Source organism: Onychostruthus taczanowskii, unplaced genomic scaffold, assembly GCF_017590055.1.
Source record: "Onychostruthus taczanowskii isolate IOZ18803 unplaced genomic scaffold, ASM1759005v1 scaffold12, whole genome shotgun sequence".
NCBI classification, from domain to species: Eukaryota; Metazoa; Chordata; class Aves; order Passeriformes; family Passeridae; genus Onychostruthus; species Onychostruthus taczanowskii.
The window spans coordinates 6,842,987-6,855,224 of NW_024498351.1; the positions used below are offsets into that span (position 1 = coordinate 6,842,987).

The window sequence follows — 12,238 nt, forward strand, 5'->3', positions numbered from 1 at the left end:
CTGGCTGTCCCTTATCAGCATCCCTTTACCTTTCCCCTCAGTGCTGCTTGAATGAAGCCCTGTGTTCTCTGAAATTCCTTCCTACAGAGCATGGGCTCAGGAGAACAGCACCTGTGTATCTAAACTTCACACTGATATATTCTGACCAATATCTCCACAGTTTTTGGATCAGACTGACAGCTCTTCTGAAGGATTCATAATTGGCCCTTTCATGATGTCCTACTAAATTTTCAGCAAAACGGATTTCATCTTAGTTGCCTTGTTTTTTGATCCTTGATCCATTTACACCAAGAAGTTTCTTTAAAATTAGAATATAATCAAACATATATAGATCTGACTTTGTATAAAGGGGCTTATCCATCTGATCTAAAACTTCAGCACAAATTAATGTTATAGAATGGTTTGGGTTGGAAGGGACCCTAAAGATCATCTAGCTCCAACCACCCTTCCAGAGACAGAAATACCTATAGCTTATCTGGTATATTATTATAATAAATAGTGAAAATATCCTTTAAAATGGTAGACTTAGGTCATTTGTCTTATATAATTAACATTTTGATCTTATTCTGAGGAAGAATAGGGAGGAATTACCTGTTTGAGAACTATCTGTTTGCTTCATATCAAAGGAAATTTCAATTAGCTAACAATATAAAATACTTTTGCCAAGTTTAATAAATCCTTCATGTACTGTTTTTAATTTCATGTCCAATGAATTCATACATTTTTGTTGCTTGATATTCACATTCAAATGTAAATGACTCCTTACGAAGACATAATATCAAATACCTTTAAACACATCATAAAATAAACATATTTTTTCTGTTCCTGTTTAGTCATCTGTGACTCTTTGGAAGATCATGTTTCTGGAGCTGGCACCAGGTGCCCCCTGGGCTACTTTCCATGTGGCAATATCACAAAGTGTTTGCCCCAGCAGCTGCACTGCAATGGTGAGGATGACTGCGGCAATCGGGCTGACGAAGACAACTGTGGTACGTGGCTGTGACTTTGCTTTGTGTCTAGCACCTGTAGTCACTGAAACCCAGGCAGTGCTCAAACAGGGGGCTGTGAGTGTCAGCAATAGCAAAGTTGCGTGTTTTGCAGAGGATGCAGCAGGTCTGCTTTAGCTAATCAATCCACACAGCAAAACATTTGCTGGAGAAAGAAGACGGGCCACATCTTTGTACATGGTATCAGTTATCAGTATCCAATTTTTTCCCTGCTTTGAACTGCTTTGTACATGTCATTTTGATGTCTACAAATAGATGGATGTGATCTATCAAAGACCGTTGCTGAGGAGAGTTAGATGTGTGCTCCAACATAGTTTATGAAAAGCTTAATGTGACCTAATGTGGGAAACATAATTTAGAAGAATTTTCAAGGTTTTTCAGAAATTTATTTATGCCCTAATTTGAGAGAAACAAGTGCATCTGTAAGCATACTGTGCAAGCTGCACTACCAGCAGGCTTTGGTGGTTAAAAATGTAAAACTCACAGGGCACACACATCGTCAGGTCACTTGTGCATGCTGTTTTGATCCTTGTCACTCCTAGCCCTTCTGGATGGTGGCTGTGATCTTCACTTGGCTTCTGGGCTTTGGCTTTACCTCTACTGCAAACCAGGTAAGGCCAGGGCTTTGCATGGCCACTTACCTGTCCATGCTGCTTCTTTGTGAGCATGGCCCTGGCACAGCTCTTGTCTGTGCTGAGCAGCATCTCTCATGCAGTGTTTGGACACAGCTCAGAGGTGGCACAGACCTGGGATAGTCTGGAAAGGGGCCCCATATTCTGTGAAGAGAGAGCTTCACCATTTGGTTGTGAGCTAAGACACAGGGAGAGAAAATCAACCCTAGCACATTTTGTTTACTGTTATTGCTACCTTACAGCCTGGATATTTCAGAGGTGCTCTCCAGAGCTGCTGCTCCGTGGCAGGTGGGGGAAGTAGGCTTCCTACTCCTTAGTAGTGTTCCTGTAGCCATGGAGGACAGCCAAGTGCACCGTGCCCTGCCCCACATGCTTCCTCCAGCCCCCAAAAAGCCAGGCAGCTGAACTGTTTGTCTGCCCCAGGCAGGCATGTTGCCATCAGATCTGGGTGGGAGGATGCAAAGAATTAAAATAATAAGTGAAAATTCCATGCTATGTATACTGAAAGAAATTTTCTGAAAGAAATTTCAAACAAAATAGGGTAAAAATATGGTATTTTGCACCAGCACTCTCAGCAAAGTCAATGAGGTTTTGAAAGTAGTTGTTCTCATATCATGTGAAGCTGATTTGTGTACCTATGTGAAGTGTCTTATTATTATACCTACGCAATTTCAGGATCTTATTCCATATGAATGTGATTTTAAATTCTAATCCCATATAATGAGCCTGCATTATTTTGCAGTTTTATATCATTTGTTGGTGCTATAAACCTACTTTCTGTTGTAAATAATCAAAATCCTGAACAAAAATGGCTTGCTTTTTTTTTTCTGTAGTCATCTTGACCTACAGGAGCAGGAATTGCCAATGATGATGCCCTCTCATGTTTAAGAAGTCCAAGGACAATAAACAGTTGCTTTATCCATATTTCATTTCTGTATAATACCACAAAGTCAATCATACAAGGACTTGCTGAAAGATACAGCTTAGTATGATAATAATTAGAATATACACAGTTTTATAATGGGAGGTACAAGACAGTATAGGATCATAGAATTTTTTAGGTAGGAAAAGAAATTTAAGATCATTGAGACCATTAATCAAAGAGCTCTTTGCATTTCATCTTATTACAAACACAGAACTGAGGTATTCTCGGATTATGAATAACCAATTTCAAAAATTCAATTAGAAGTAGCATGGGTTGTCGGTGAGCACGGAGAGTGCTGCAAGAAGTGATTTAATACTGAACCCTGAAGCAATGAATAAAAAAGTCCTTAGTAATGCCTTAGTGTTCTTCTATAGAAATGAACATACAAAACAATTCAGCTGCAATATTGAATCCTCTTCTGCGTATTGTAATTCAAGAATGAGTTAGCCTTGGTCTTTGAAAACCTAAATTCGAGAGATGAAGAGTCATATGGATCTACAGGGAAAAACTATGCTGCTCATGCTTTTCTCATATCTTGACCCCCTCTTCTCACTTAGCAATGCATTAGTATAATATTCAGCAGTAATGTTTTCTCAAAAATTGTTATTGCAGTCATACTTCATTGTACAGTTAAAGAGTCACTTCCTTGTCTGAGTATATGGAATGTTTTGAGGAGATTTTCTGCAATGGCTCCACACATAGGAAGTGGGGAGATCTTTGTGGGGTAACTCTGGTTTTGGTTATTCATCTTGCTTAAAATACATGAAAAGAGGCCTCAGTGTTCCTGAGACAGAGAAACCATATGTCTTCTCTGTTTCCCCTGCCATTCCTAGGATCACTTCAGGATGCCTGCCTCATGCCAGCAGTTATATCTGGCTCCTTCTCCCCCTTTTTTTAAAATTTACAACTAGTTTTCAGTTAAACTCATTGCTCTTGGTTACAGAAAAAAATTAAAATTTAAATTATGCCAGTGTGGTAATTGTTCCACTCAGTGAAACATGGAAATTTTAATCTTATGTATGAGGTATTCTAAGTAAATAGCTCCATTTTTCAATTCCTGAACACTTCTGCATCAACGTGAGGAACCTGGAGGTGACCGGTCTACAGGATTCAACCCAACAAGTGTGGGAGGGAAAAAAATCTTTGAAGACCCTCAAAGAACTTCGAAAATACTCCCCACTTTTTTCTTTTTTAGTGCATAAATTTCAAACAAAGCTAGGTAAACCAACTGTTTTACTAACAGTAATGGTAAAGAACTATCTTAAGTCTATAGTAAAACCAGCTATATGGCATGGAAACACAAAGCAAAATACATCATTAGATGTTTCACTCCAATTATCCTTTCTTCTTTTAGTGAACAAATTTGTCTCATTCCCCATTTTATTTCTATAAGGAAATTATAGTTGTAATCTTTGTGAGATTATATTTGTTAAAAATTATTGTTGTAAGAAATTGTTGCTGTAGTCTCTGAGATTATTTGCAGTATTAATCTTGTTTCAGGCACTGTGTGCCTGATAACAGCAAAACACGATTATGAATATTTCAAACTAAACCAAATCCACACTGAGACATGTATTTTCAAATGTGCTGTGATCACTGCTCATTATCCAGTTTAGGCACACAAAGATTGGCTTTGTGGTGCCCTCTTCAATTCTGCTTCCTCTTTTACTTCCACCCTCCTTTCCAAATAATAAACACAAAAATAAGGTCCAGACTAGTGAAGATCTCAAATTAGGATCATAGGTAGAGTTGGGAACAGACTCAGAATGCTGTGTTAGTGCTTAACCTCAGGGTGTGGATATCCTAGCTCATCTTCAGCATTTCTTCACTTCTGGAAAGGAATGAATTATAGCTGATATTTCACACTAGAGTGAAGCCACTCACCTTTGAAAATTCATGCCTTTGCCACCTAGCTCGCTTTCCAAAATCAATAAAATACTGTATGCTATACCCTAATGGGGAAGGGCTTGAGGCAATACAGTAAACTGCAATAAGAGAAGGCAGCTGGCAATTTATCATGCCTGCAGCGATGGGAGGCTGTGCTTGAACTATGGCTGGATAACCTTAAATGTGCATGGAAAATGTAATCTCACCTTTTGGACTCGAAAATATAGTCCACCAAAAGGAAGCAAGGATCTTGGAAAATCTGTCATGAAAATAATATTGTTAAATTAAAAAATTTAAGTTCTGTAATTTGTCATGAAGCTTATGGTTTTGAGGAATTTCCTTTTTTAGGCTTGAGAGAGCATTAAATTGTACACTGTTGTTCTGCTCCACGCTCATCCTTGCTGAAGTACCGAGTTCTTAATTAGGCTGAGGGCATTGTGAGGCAATTTAGCCTCTATCACGTTTCATTTGGAGTTATTTTTGTATCTATTTGCAAAATTCAAAATATGTACGGAAATAAGAGATAGCAATTTCAGCATCCTTCTGTGCCCAAGCTTGTTTAAAGATGAAGCTGGCAAAGCAGAGCAAGTTGGATATTGTTTGGACCTAGTGTCTTTGATTTCAAATGTAACGGCTTCAGCCTGATTTTCCAGGGAAGAGCTTTTCCCATTTATTTACAGCTGTAAGGTTTGAATCTGTAGCTCCTTGGCATTTATAGATGGGAGGTTAGAACTTTTTTTACTTCATTGCTTTTTAAACCTGAGCCAGGATAAATAAGCGTAATCACAAATTCTGCTCACATAATGCCGTGGAAGTGTTGACATGGAAATTGTTCCTAAAATAAGTAACAAATATTTCTCATATTGAAGACATTACTGCTGCAGTATGATTGTTAATGCAGTCTAAACAATCTCTAGGCAAACGCTTTGATGTCCAGTGGCATACTCAATGTGCCAGGTATGTATTCCCAAGTACAAATTCATGGAAAGAAGCGTTTTGAGATCCCTGCCTTCACAGTGATATTTAATGATAAAACAAAAACAAAACTAACAATAGATAAAAGTAACAGTTGATTAATGCAAAGCAAAAATAACAGAACAATATTTATGATGTAGATTTGCACTGAGCCTAAGTGTGTTTTCTCATTTCAAGGTGTGTGTTTCTTTACATGAACAAATCTTGACACACAAAATATTGGAAAAAAAATGTGGAAAGTTAATCACAACATAAATGTCTCCATGCATTTGGAAGAAGACAGCTAACACTGCCAGTAATGATCCACAGTTTTTTCTGTTTTCAAAATATCTTGAACCGCTTTAGAAACACAACAAAAAAAAGTTCTTTCATATGCTCCTAATTAAATATTTAAATTTTAAATCTTACACTTATTTTTCTTTTTTTTTAAATTCTCTGATATCTGATATGCCCTCTACTTAGAGAGCTGAATGAACAAGTTTTTTTCCTAGATAAGAGTCAGCTTTCCCTGACTAAAATTGTTCTACTGTTGGATACAGTGATAAAGGAGCAAAGTTCTCAGTCAAACAACTTTTGTGTAATTATCTCTGCTGGATACAACAGTGGGTCAGTTGCCATTCTGTAGTCATAACATATGAATTAAAAATTAGTATGCAAAAATTGTAAACGCAGGTAAATTTTGAAAGAATTAATAGATGTTTTTCATGCCTGATTTTCTAAGAAATTTGTTGCAATATTTTGTGTCACATTCCATATATTCTGCTGGGTGATCAGCACAATTTGATCATCAGAACTGTAAATTAGCTCTGCTGTTAATATGATGCCAGTTTTTGGGGAGAAGCCTCCCAGTAAATTGCAGTGAAGGTTATCTCCAGTTTCTTTTTTCAAAACCACCCATCAACTGTTAAATTTAGTTTGGGGAAAATATAGAACAAAATCAGACTTCAAAAGGTACTGGGCTTTCCTCTGGACTTTACATCCTACCTGGCCAATTTGAAAACATATTTTATATGTCTGGAAGACTGAGATTAATCCCTATTGCTCTGTCACTAATATACTACATGTCAGCACCCTGTAGCTGCAGGTTCTGAAAATCCCTTGTGTGTAAAGTAAAGGTGGAGTCATTCCTTTATAAATAATTCTGCTTTCAGATTTAAAAGTTTTTCCTAACTTCCATTAGGGTTTGACAGCACACAAGTATGCTGTTAAAGTCTATGCAGTTATTGGATTTGTTATGTTCAGTTCTAATTTAAAATGCAAACGCAAATGCAGTATGACTGATGTGATATCTTCAGTCATAACACCTGGCTTATGAAGCAAAGCCAAGCCCGGTGAGAACCGGCCTGGACTGACTCCACTAAAATCAACAGAGAGATTCTCACTGTCTGCAGTGAGCAAAGAATCGTAACTTACCTAAATTAGCAAACTAATAAAATGCTCATATATTTCAAAAACCCAGTGTTTGTTACTCATGTACCAGCCTTCCTCAGCAGATCTGGAAAAGATTGGAAGTATTGTGCCAGCAGTGGGGGATTTTTTCCTTTAGATGAAGAAATCTAGGTTGTGCAACCTGTCACAGAAATATCAGGTATAATATACAGTCTCTTCCCATGCTGTCTGTGGTATATAGGTTTCATAAATAAATGCCTCAATCATTTTTTATCTCAGACTTAATTGGTTGAGGAAGTACAGTTTATTCTTCATTTAAAATTAGTGTTACTGTCACATCACACTACTGAATAGCTCTTATGCTCCATCTCAGAGCTGGTTGTTAATATAGGCTTTTCATTTATTACTAATAAATCTCTAGAGGAAGTCTTTATGTGCAAGTAACACAGGTATAAGTCCTACTTAGAATAAAAAGTATTTTAACATAAGAATTGTAAAAATGCAAACACCAGAATTCTTATTTATTTCAAAACAAAAAATCACACATATTGGCCCTAATCCCTTGCACCTCTGCAAACCAGACTCTTTTGCCATGAATAGGACGTTAAAAACCAGCAACTACTGTTACACATTTGGCTACTCTTCACATACAAGCAATAATAAAAGAGAGAATGGAAGAAAAAATGTGCTAGTGTTTAATTCTATCTTTTTTTGTAAGCAGTATCTTTAATTATGTAGAGCAGTAAATGGAACAAAGTAGCCTGGGCTATTTTGAGAGCACAAGTTTCCTCAGTGTTTAAAAATTTGGCTTCTGGACAATTTTGCTGATAGTTCTGTAAAACTGTTTTTTTGGCAGCTAGGCAATGGTTGCAGTGTGTCTGCATTTGTTTTTTAATCACAGTGTCATAGCCACATTTTTCCAGTCTAGTGAAGCAAGAACAGGCATGCAGATTCAATTTGTTTCTGACTCCAGAGGAGTTTTTTGCTGGCTAAATGTATTTACTATTGTGTTGCTCTCAGCCCCAAGAGTTCCCCGAACAAAGGACAGCGTTCCGCTCCCCAGTTGTAAATTCACTTTTAGACGTTCATCACACACAGAAGTTTCCTAAAGAACTGGGGCAGGGAGTGGCTGTTTGAAGTCTTGCACCTCTTTGCCTCTAAAAACACAGACCTCATCTGTTGCTGTGTGCCCCACGCTCACCAGGTGACTGCCTTGCCTGAAGAAATTAATTACTATAGAGCACCTCTTTATTTAAAAGGGACCAATAAAAATTCAACAGGATAAACAGACTAACAGCCTGTATAATGTAATGCTGATTTGTATGTGCTTCTTTGAAGGTCCATAATTGTACATACAACTATTGCAGTTCTGTAGGTTCATTAAATCTTCTAGATTTCCATAGCAGAAATCTAAATTTCTGTGGGGTATTTCAAAACATCTATACGAAAGATATATGTTTTAATATTACAGGATTGCCCATAAGGGATGAGAAATTTCACTTTTGTATCAGCACATTGCAGAAGACCTTGACGTTTTTATATTTCAAACTAATACTAGTAATTAATAATGTTACAGTTGGTCTTGTGTTTTCCTGGCATGGCATTTTTACCATCATACTTAAAATACAGAATTTGAATGAGGTGGTACTCACTTCTGAGCCTAGATAGCAAATTCTGTTTGTGAAGCATAAAGTAAATTTTTGATAGTCAATGGTGTACTCAAAATGTATCAAATACCTGGGAAAACAGAGAATTTTAAAGCTTCACATAGAAATTTTTTGTATATGGCCAAATTTTATTGTCATTGCCATCCATTCACAGTATATGACACCAAATCAATAAGGTTTACTCTGATGTGCAAGTATCAGCACATGGAATAGCTTTGCTGAAATTTTGAGGGTTTTTAGTCAGTTTTGCTACTGTGATTTTTAAATATTGTTGGTAATTAAGAGGAAATTGCATTTCATTAGGCTTATGCCTCTCCTGGTCTCCACTGTAGTGGGTTACTGCCAAAGGAACTTTCAAGCAACAAAAGGTGCTATAGATGTATTCATGCTGCTAGATTATTTTAATGTTAAAAATTTAATATACTTCAAGAAAAACAGAATATAAAATCAGAAAAATTTATATAGATTAAAAGTATTGTTATAAAACTAGAAAACTCAATGCACGTATTTCATAGGAATAAAGATTAAACATTGAGAAGATGTTTATCTTCTGGAAATTTTAACCTGCCTATTTTCTTAAAAGTTGCACTAGCTTGATTAAGTTGCCCTAAAATCATAAAAAAAACTTGGGCAAGTATGTAATCTAGTTCATCCAGAGAACTGTAAACTTTATGCAAATTAATTTGTTTCCTGTCTGGTTTACCATGATTGCATTGTCACATATCAGCAGACAAGGTACATGTGATTTCAATTAATCAGCAGGTAGAGGACACAGTATGTGTGCAGTGACATGCAGATTGCTGTGGGGTAACTTACCTTTGAATTGATTGATAAGGTGTCTAACTCTAAGTTCTTAATTTTTTCTGACTGGATACTCAAACTGAGACAGTGAAATTCCATCCCAACTTTGCCCTCCTTCCAGGCACCACAGCCCTTGGTTTTGTAAAATCTCTGTGTAGTTTTGGTCTTGTTGTAAGTTATGAGGTTGTATCAGGATGCCTCAACACTGTGCAAAAGGGCAATTATATTCTTCAATCTGTAAATATTTTTAAAGAAAATTCTTCTTGTTTGGAGGACATGGGTCTTCCTTGTACCAAAAGATACTTTTGTGAAAAGCCTGAAGTAATTCTTTACAGCAAGAAAAAGTTTATTTGAACAACTGACAAAAAGAAATATGTCCAAAGGTTATGACCACCAAGAGCAAAGGCAAATTCAAAGGGTGACACAGTGTCTCTTTAGAGTGTTTATGCATTTAGCTGATAGCATTTCTCTGTATAATACCCACGAAGACATGGCTGACAAAAAGGGGAAGTCATATAGATAGCATCCCTATCATAAGCTCCATACTAAGTGAGAGATATGTCTTTAATTGAGAAAAAATGATACTTCCTTGGATCTGTCAGTGAAATGATTACTCAAATTTGTAGTTTGTCAGGATCAACATGCTCTTTCTCATTCCCATCAGAAGTGGTAGTTGGAAACTTTCAGTAAGAAAGAGCATATTAATCTCTAGTCAGATAAATCCAGTTTGCCACCACTTATTTATCCCATGTAGAGGAAGATTTGGTGATGCCTTGTTTTCTCAGATCTCTTTTTTTTTTTTTTTAACAGAACTATGACCAACATAATCTATTTTAGCACTGGCTCAGGGTAGCAGTAATTTCTCATCTGAGCTGTACTCCCTCAAATGATGGATTTGGGATTTCAAGACCAGTACTATTACCAGTCATTTCTTAAAGTGTTTGGAGAACCTTACCTTGAAAGAGGTAAAAACAGGCCACAAACCTTCATCTAAACTCTAAACAACCAAAAAGTGATTTACAGTTCTGCCACTGAGTGTTTCACTGATTGGTCATGCTAAACATAGTTATTCTGCACAATACATTCTTCGGGATTTGACAAAACAGTCTGGATAAAATTTGGCCCAAAGCATATCTTTCTGAGGTCAAGCGACGTTTAATAACTTGTTTTATTATATTCAGATATCCCTTTTTATTTCTAGTAGAAAGCATGCCATGAGAAAAGCCCGTTATTTAAAATTAACTCACTAGAAACACCAAACAGCTGGAATCATTCCAGTACAAAATAATCCATCTTCTCTATGAATTTTTCCCCTTCTTTTTTATGGCCACCCAAAAATACAGAGCTGCCTCTAGACTTCCTCAAAAATGTTGAGGAATTTCCCCTTTGTGGCAAACTGCTCCATCATTCCCATTAGTGTGGGAGGCACTTCCCATCCTTTTTCTCTGCAGATGTGAAATGCATTGATGGTCACCTCTTGTACATGCTTTGTCACATGACAAGGCATTTTAAAAGTACAAAAAATGTGGGAAAAAATCTCATATAGCCACTTCATATGAACATAATAATGAATTAGAAAATCCAAGAGTATTTTCATACTGTATTCCTGACTGCAAAGCATTCTTTTGGTATAATTCATACTTTAACAATAATCTAATTTTTAAACCATTTTTCCAAGTTTCTATTTAAAAAATCTTACTTTCTCTGTGTGTGTTGAATTCCCACATATTGCTGAGTCCAGTCATATCAATGAAAGTCAATGGATGTGCTCCAGTTAAATATTCAGGAATAGTGGTAGAGAACACCTCACTATGGTCCCATCTGCAGGGCAGTATGTATTAATGCACTTGCCACTTGACAAAGGGTCTGTTCTCATCACTTCATCAGTTACAAATTCCATGCTGCAGGCAGTGCTAACACTGATCTTTTGAGCATTTAAAGCAGGCAGGAGAAGGCTGGCCAATACCTTTCATTTTGTCCAAAATGCATTAGGCTGCTTCTGAATATTAGCTTAATGATCTAGAATGGCAAAACTGCTAATGGATCAGAGCATGCAAGGTGCTCTTAAGGAAGTTAATAAAATGTTCTTAAATGTCTTACCAGGTCTGTCTTTTCTCTCACTGGAGCAATTCCTGAAGACAGGCACTTATATTTGCTTTGAATCTTTCATCTTTTCAATTTATGCATAACAAACAAATAACTAGATGAAGGATAGCTTGCCTGAAGTTACTTAATATTTCATATTATCATTAATCTGTATGTAAAACACATCTTTTCAGCAGCAAAGAGGCAAGCATCTCTCAAAACCAGCTTCATCTGTAGGCAGGTGTCAGGAGATGCTTTCAAGGTCATTTCATTGCCTGTCTGAGAAAACAAAAACTGAGTTGTAATGTGGCATGAAAAATGATAAACCATTTCAGAATGGGAACATTTGCAAAGAACTAAATATTTTTTATCTCTCCCTGCCTATTTTGAAGCCTATATATATAGTAATAATACTTACTTAAATATAAAGATTTATAGAGAAATGTCCATGAGGAATTGTATTTAAGTATAACTAAACTATAAACCTGTGAAATTGCAGGGGTAAAGACTATTGCCAGTACATCATAAAGGTGAATCTGAGACTGTAATTACTAGCAAAGCAGAGCCATCCTGAGAATTCTCATAGAAATGTTGTTTTGTGGTAGATATCTTTAAAGTGTGCTGCTTTCAATTGTCATGGGTGCTTTGGCTTGCCAACTAGTGAGTGCCATCCCAAGGAGTATTTCTGCTACTGCTGCATGTTCATTAAAATAGATGCTTTAAAAGCTGAGGAGAAGGCAGACTCAAATAAAGAAAACCAAAGTCAGACTCAAATTAATAAAACTAAAATCCAATCACATCTTTTAAAGGCAAGTTCCCTGTCCCTTTCCAGACTATTTGGAAAGTAGCTACCTGATGAGTCAATTTACA

The 12,238-nt window shown here is 36.6% G+C and overlaps 1 protein-coding gene across 1 annotated transcript in view; it reads left to right on the forward strand.

Moving 5' to 3' along the window:
- The first annotated feature begins 849 nt into the window (after positions 1 to 849).
- Positions 850 to 12,238, forward strand: part of RXFP1 (relaxin family peptide receptor 1) — a 29,000-nt gene continuing 17,611 nt past the window's right edge. The window contains exon 1 of the mRNA XM_041428017.1: positions 850 to 989. The gene's annotated coding sequence lies outside the window, so the exon portion shown is untranslated. The remainder of the gene's footprint in view (positions 990 to 12,238) is intronic.